The sequence below is a fragment of the Talpa occidentalis genome, unplaced genomic scaffold (genome assembly GCF_014898055.3).
Source record: "Talpa occidentalis isolate TD23 unplaced genomic scaffold, MPIMG_talOcc4v2.1 talOcc4.16, whole genome shotgun sequence".
NCBI lineage: Eukaryota > Metazoa > Chordata > Mammalia > Eulipotyphla > Talpidae > Talpa > Talpa occidentalis.
The window spans coordinates 24,754,957-24,763,385 of NW_023601653.1; positions in this window are offsets into that span (position 1 = coordinate 24,754,957).

Sequence of the window (8,429 nt, forward strand, 5' to 3'; positions counted from 1 at the left end):
GCTACCGGGGAGGCCTCCATAGTAACTTTCTAAAACAGCAGTTATTGTAATAATCCATTAACAATTCTCTCTTTTATAGTAGCCTATAAAAACCTCCAAGAAAAAAACGTGTCTGATTTAATTTTCCCACAATGTATCTACTGTATCTCTTAGACCATGGCAAGTAGTCAATGAACAACTGAAAAATATAGTGCATGAATCAGCAGTAAGATAGAGAAAGCCTTTGAAATAATGATTTCAACTGAATTGACGATACCTATCTTAAGAAAAATTAATGGTAGCTCTTATTTCTCTCCACTTCTTTAGATAAAATTTCATTATTTTATTTCTACTTCTGTTGGTATTTTCTATATGAATATTTATTCTATCCCATATTCATTATATTTTATTTATTTTATGCTTTTTAATTACTATTTTTTAAAAAATATCCACAGCATAATTTAAAATGAACCTTCTGCATATATAGTCATTGAGTTAGTGTCATTCTCAATTGTTTTAAAACTTGGTTCTTGAAAAAGGGAAGTGGTCCGCAGTGTCAATATTTTGGGGATTGTGGCAAAAATTTACAGAAAAGGGAAAGTGTAGAACTTGGGAAACAGAATCTACGTGGAATAAGTAAGACTCAGTGGACTAGCCACAACATAAGGTTTTAGATTTGATGACACTTCTAAACACGGACTATGCAGTCTCCATGCTTCGAATTATGTGACAGACTTTGAATATCACAGACTGAGAAAGAAGTAAGCAACTTGAAGTTTTAACTTGCCAGGGATCTTAAGATGTCTATTGCATCCTGTGAGGTTTTAATCCACAGGAAAAGACAAATTTTACATAGGCAAGTTTTGCTTAACAACAGGGGATGTTTGAAGAAATGTATCATTAAGTGATTTCATCCATGTGCAAATGCCATAGTTTACTTATGCAAACCTAGACAGTATAACCTATTTCACACCTAGGCTGCATCTAGGTACCACCACTGTATATACATCTTTGACTGAAAGGTCATTAGGTTGCATTTGACCTTACTAACAGGTCAAAAGCAATCTTCATAGAGCTGAGCATAAGGGACCTAACCATCAGAAGTCTTGCTGTAGTGCATCATCAAGGGAAAGGATTCCAGACATCAGCTTTGAGGAATTCAACTTAGATAAACTGTTACTAAATTATGAAAAATGATATGATTTATTAATGTTATCTATAATATTCTACCAAAACTAAATTTTCCACTGTTTTTGAATAAAAAGACAAATTTAAAGTTAAATTTTCATCTACAACAAAGTTATATTTTCATAAAGCTCCTTCTTTGTGTTTGATAACATTTGCTCAGTGTAGAGTCACACTGTCTTAGCTGACTTGCTTATGATTGGCAAATTAACTAAATTAATAATTTTGAAAAATATTAATAACAAAATAAGTTCATAAGGAAAATCAAATTATATGTAACCTGTTTAGAAAAATCTATACAATACATGTCATATTTTCTGATAATCAAAAATTTTGACCATATGTCACAATATTCAACAATGGTTTAAGTTTAGGTGTATTCACATTTAGTAATCAACTGAGATTTCTATAAACTTGACTTGATAAAGTGGTTGTAAATGCAGCTTCCTATAAAATCAGTCATTTCTTTTTTAATCACTGTAAGTTCACTCTGGAGAAAATATTTGTATAGCTCACCATCATTTCTTAGTCATTATTTAGAAAATAAATTCAGCTGATGGACTTAAGTGTTTCCCAAAAGATGCAATAAAGCACATAAAAAGTTCATGGCTTTAGGAATGTAAAAGGGTTTGCATGACTACCAAAAACTATGAACTATTACTTTGTAAAATCAATGATTTTCCATAAAAGATTTAGTATCCTTAATTCTCATTAAAAAAATTTCTTTTAAGACTAATCAATGCAAAGTAATAATCAAAATCAACAAGCAACTATAAACCAAAGACACATTATGGGGAGGGGAGAATTAGGAAGGGGCAGGAAGAGGAAGAACTAGAGTCAAAATAAGGGTGGGGGGTGCAATTGTATGGGGAATATAACCAAAATGAAAATGCATACATTGTACAAAGATGAAAAATGATGTAAGAATTATATAAAATAAAATATTAAAAAAATCTCTTTTAAAATATAACAGCATATTTTGGCGATGTAAAGTTTTAAATCTCAAAGGTATATTTTTTTCACATTATTTTTTTATTTATTCAATCACCATGACTACTCACATTCAACTCTTCACACCTGGAAGTGAATCAAAGCCAGCTTCTAAGATATTTTGGCATCTTACTTTTTCATGGGGTAAATGAGGAGAATGTCCAACTATTTTTTTGATTTGAAATTATAGTTTACATTAACAGCATATATCCATGACATTAGTTTTTACCCCATTAGTATGTTTTAATCTCAATGACCCTTGTCTTCATAAGACCCCACAAATAAAAATGAGTTGGGCATACATATAAAGGGAAATAATTTTGCTGTGGATTCAGAACCCATAGACTGATCTAATTGTAATAAAATGTGGCATATCTTTTATGATTACTTATACTAGATGACTGAATAATGTCCTTCTCATATATTTCTGAACTGTTTAAGTAATCATCTCTGCTATTTTAAGGTTTATCTGAAAGTAATGGGCTGCAGTATGAGTTATGAGACATCAATTGAAGTTCTTACTATAATATGATACTTAATTTTTATGCTACAAAGGTAACATGATTTGTGAATCTTAGAAAAATATGTTTTCATGAACATATAACCATTGACCAACAATCTTTGCTTCTTTTCTAAATAAGCAAAGAAAATGTAGTGTCTCATGTATCAATAATAAAGTTTATAATTTATACTCATCCATAAAAGTGAACTTTTTTTAGAATATAAATGCATTTTAGTTGTATAAAATGAAAGAGCATATAATTTTGGCATACACATTTTTAATTGTACATGCATTTATTCATGTCTAGGACTTCTATTAATTATATTTATATCTGGTTTTTAGGTGCCTGAAAAATTAGTTTTTTGTCAAATTTCCTATAATTTTCAAAACCACATTTATTAAAATGTGGCTTTAAACTACAGCATCTTATGGGACTTGCTTTTTTTTATCTGTTAAAACCCAGATGATGTATTTGACTAAATGCATCTGTTTCTCTTAACTACATAATATATTAAGAGTAAATAAAGGATAACAAATTTTACTACCATTAGATACTGAAACTCTGAGTGAAGTTTTTAGTGTTGACTGAGACTGATCACTTGAATGACTTATACAAATATCTTAGAAAGTGTTTTGTAACTGATTGCAAAATGCAAATAAGTGTAGAAGAACAAACCAAAGGGATGGAGAAGGTTGTGTATATGTTCCAATCAAAATTGCTATCTCTAATATTATGTTATCCCAAAAAGCAACATTATTTTTATACAGAGGGTTGAAACAGAAGAGATGTAGAGAAATTCTCTTTTTATAAAACAAAAAATGGAAAGCAGCAGTAAGAGTAATCATTAAAAAGTCCAAGATACTGACTTTTTTTGTGTTGTACATGTTTTAGGGGCCTAAAGTCAGAAAAACATTGATAATGATATAACAAATTTGTTTTAGGGGTTATCTAGATTTATCACCAGGAGAAATACCACTTCTGAAAAAACAAAACTAAATAAGTACATTACAAAGATGTAGATAAATCTATCATCCTTAGAAAAATGATACTCAATTTAAATGGTATATTTTCTGTGTATTTCTTTCTAAATTTTAACAAAAAAGTACAGCATATATACTGTTTCGGGAATCTACTTAGATCTTTTCTCCTTTTGAGGAGAGTAGAGATATGTTCTTTTTAACTTAGTATATGAAAATTATTTTTGACTTTTCTTACAAGCCTACAATGCATTCTTATACCATTGAAACTCAAAAAAGAGATACTATGCCAATTAGCTGGTTTGCTTTCCATGCAACTTCTTTAAAGTTCATGTAATTTTGTCACTGAGAATTACAACTATTAAAAGAAATTGAAAATATCCATCTACTTTATTTTTAAACTTGAGAGTCAACCTGTGACAAGTGCATATAATGATTATAAATTAAGAAGCTTAGTTTAGCAATAGAATTTAAAATCACACATCTTAGAGAATGTGACATCCATCACTCTAAGTGGGGTATATCATTGCAGATCTCTAATGTCAATAATTTGCACTATATTCTAATCCTGTTTTATACCATAGTAAGGTCAGATGGACTTTGGTGGAAGACTATGGGTATTTGGTGGTGGGTGTGGTGTGGCGATAACATCTAAAGGGGGAGATTCTATATTGATAAATCATATACAATGGTGTCAGCCAATATTACCTTAATAAAAGGAAAAAAATATGGGTCTGGAGACCATATCAAGAGACAATGTAGTATCTTGAATTGAAGCATTGTCACTAATCACCCTAGGAATCTGTGCCACCCTTACCATGTGCATGACAGGAAATTAATTACTTAAAATCTCTATGTCTGTTCAACTGTGTATGGATATAATAGAACTGGCTACCAAAGGGATAACTATCTTTAATCTTTTTAGACTATATATAAATAAGGTATATAAATTATCCCATTAAGAAAGACATATGGGGGACCTCTCCGGTGGTGCAGGTGGTTGAGCGCCGCACTGTGAAGTTGTCCACAGCCTCTGCAGCGCGGGTTCAATCCCAGCTGGCCAGCGAGAATCCCACATGGTGCAGCAGACCTCTCCTGTCTTACCCATTGCTCCCCTCAGCAGTGTATTTCTTCAGTCTGCCTATTCTGTTCCCCGCTCTGTCTCTGGTGAATCCTCTTCACTCTCCTGCGCATCTGGCCAGTACCCTGGTTCTTGTATAAAAATAAATAAAACTTAAAAAAAAAAGAAGAAAGAAAGACATATGGGGCCTCCCTGGTGACGCAGCGGGCTGAGCACAGTACAGTGCTGTGGAGCTGTTGCAGCCTCTACAGCACAGGTTCGATTCCCAGCTGGGCAAGGAGATAACCACGTGTGGCAGACCTCTCCTGTCTTGCCTGCTGTTCCCCTCAGCAGTGTTTTCAGTCTGTCTGCCTGTTCTGCTCCCTGCTCTGTCTCTGGTGAATCCTCTCACCCTCCCACACCTCTGGCCTGTACCCCAGTTCTTGTATAAATAAATAAATCTTTAAAAAAGACATGATTTAATAGTTCTTGTTGATATCATCTGTCATGCATAAGATTATTGCATATTTATAAATCAGTATTAAATGTTGAAATACTTAGCTTGTTAGATATTTTTCTCTAATTAAAATCTTCAATCAAATCAAATATACTCTAGATTTTTTTCCTGTCTAAAAGTGCTTATATTTATAGAAGAATGGAAACTTCCCCCTTTTTTAATCCACTGAATTACGTTAAGCACCTTTATTATTAAATTTATTTTAAGACATTTTAATTAATTGTATAGGCCATAATTAAATTATTCACAAAAATTAAAGATTACTCAAGTATATATTAGCTGTGATGGATAAAATGGTAGCACAGATTATTAAGCTTTTCTTTTGTAACATTTTTTAAAGCTTATACCTTTGTTGCTGTTATAATGTTGAACATACTAGAAAAACTCACTGCTGCCACTCATGAATATAATGTATACCAGATCCTGCAAATAGTTCTGCTTTTCTATTTAATCTTAGGAAATTACTTCCTAGAAATTGTTTCATAGAAAAGTTTGTGTTGGATTCCTAGAATAATTTCATTATTACCACTCAAAAATATTTAAAAACAACAACAACAAACTTTTGTTTCAATAAAAATACAATAAGCAAAAGTTATAACTATCAAAAATTTGGAGTTGTCCAAGTGGAAATCTCCTCACTATATGGCAATAGAGACATGAGTTTTTGTTTCTGTGAAAAATTGATCTAAACTTAACATCCTTAACTGGGATTCATATGTATTTTTTTTGGCACATGTTTTGAAATGTGGCAGAGTAGTTTTAAACTCAATATCTGTTGGAAACTATTAAGTGCCAAAGGGCCCACAATTTGGATTGTCAAAGATCCCATTAGAGAGGTCACAAGTTAAAATTTTCAAAATGTTTTTAAACAGAAAAGAGATTGACAGAGTACTAACCCATCCAATTAGGAAATTGGGGTAGGAAAAAAATAACAGTCAGACAAGTTGGAAATGGACCTAAAACACTGGTCCTGCAGGGGAAAAAAAAAAAAAAAAGAATTACTTTCCAGAAAGCAAAGACTTCAAAATTATTGAGATATTCTTTGAAAGGATTTTAACTAGTAAGATCTAGATTTTTTAAGTTGCAAGTTCTAAGAGAAAAGGAGTGATGAACATAATGGAGATGAATTTCAGGAAGCAGTAAGTGAGTAAGGATATTCTGAGATAGCTTCGCAATTAGTAACTTTTTTCTTTGTGGAAAAGTTTTGGCCATTCTCGTGTAAGGCACATTTTGGATTCTTCATTTTTCTCCTTGAATCTCCTTTTTGAAAACATTTGTCATTTTTCCTCATGTTTTCTTCCTCAATGTTCTACTACTAACTCTTGGTTCTAAATTTAGAATGTTTCAGGCAAAGTTAAGAGATTTATTTTGTATTATACTAAAGAGTATTTGATTCATTTCTATAAAATTTAGTTTAAAATATCAAGTGAACTTGCTTAACATAACTACCAGTCAACTTGTATAACTTACTTGGAAGTTACAGTATAAATATAAAAAAGTAATATATCACAATACAAAATACTGGTTTTATTGCACTGCATTTTTTTTCATATTTACCAACTAGTTTATCAATATAGACTTTGAGGTTAGTCACATATATTATGTGTGGACTCCTTTCTCAAATATTTAATGATTTAAATACATGCTCCTTTCTCTTTATTTTGATAACTCACTAGCTAAAATTTACATTGTTCCTTGTGGTTAAATTATTTTATGATAAAGTATGGATAAGAATTATGAATGTTAATGAAAGTCGTGATAACTTAAAAATTGATAAATCATATTTTGATATAGTAAAATATTTCTTTATTTAAATCTTCATTAAAAGTAAAATGAAACGGCATACATGAAAAGAGGATGATGTGATTGAACAATCTAATTAGTATATCACATTTTCTCAGCATTTTATTTCCATCATAGTTTTTATATTGCTTTCCTGAATAATTAATATCTCAGCATTCAAAGTCAGCAGGAAAAAAATATTTTAAAAATCAGATACCCCACAAATTAATTTAGATGTCAGTTTCTCAGATGTCATATACTTGGAAATGAAGAAGTTACTATTTTAAAAGTAGAAATAATGTTTCTTTTAATTCCAATTCCAATTCTTTGGATTCCAATATTGAAGATATATTGTTATAAAAAATTTCATTTAGATATGTTTCTAAGTCCTGAAAAGATTATATTCTGAACATAATTACGTATAATTGAGGTAAAAAATAAATTGTTTCTCCACATTGTCTTTCAAGTTATGGCATGTTATATTTCAATTGTGTTACTTAGGTATTTCCTTTCATGTTTATATTGCCATGTTTCATTTATTTTATTATATGGTCACTAATTGAAATGACAGTATCAAAGAAATAAAACCTCATATTCTTCTTGTTCATTAATAATCATCCAATCCATATTTTACTGAATTATTCCATGCTGATATCCAGCTATTTCTTTTCACAAGAAGAACTTTATGGAATATGCTGTTCATAATTTTTAGTAGGAAAACCATGGCTTTTATACACAGCAGGATGAATTACAGAATCTTTCCAACTGTAACATTTAGCTTGAAAGTTAAAGATGAAAAAAATCTATAATGATTTTCTGCTGCCCACACAAAAACAGCAAAATAATCCATTCAGTTGTTAAGTATTCATAAAAAATTATTCTTTAAAGCTTACTCTTTAAAAGAAATCTTCTTCTGTTTTTATATTGTGCTTACTGTTATAAGTGCTGAAACAATAAGCCATGCACAATAATTATCTTAATTTTATTCTCACTATAAAAAGAAAATACATGAAGAACTCATTAAATATGTTCCTCCATCAGTTTTCTTGTCTTTAAAAATCTAACTCCTGTTATAACATTTTTAAAAGAATGGAAAGTTATCAAAATGCACATGAATCAAGTTTCTATATATATATATATATATATATATATATATATATATATGATGGGTTGATGAGTTTGTCCATTGTACCATTTCTTTTATTAGGCAAGGAAGAGTGGTATGAGAATGTTAAAATAATCAAAATCATAGAAGAAGAGAGTAGAATGGTAGTTTCCAAGTTCTATGGGAGGGAGGGGGTGGTAATGGGGATGTATTAGTCAAATGGTGCAAAGTTTCAGTTATACAAAATTAATAAGTTTTAGACATTTTTCAGACAACCATAGTGCCTATAATCAACACTACCGTATTGCATATTTAAAATATTGCTAAGAGG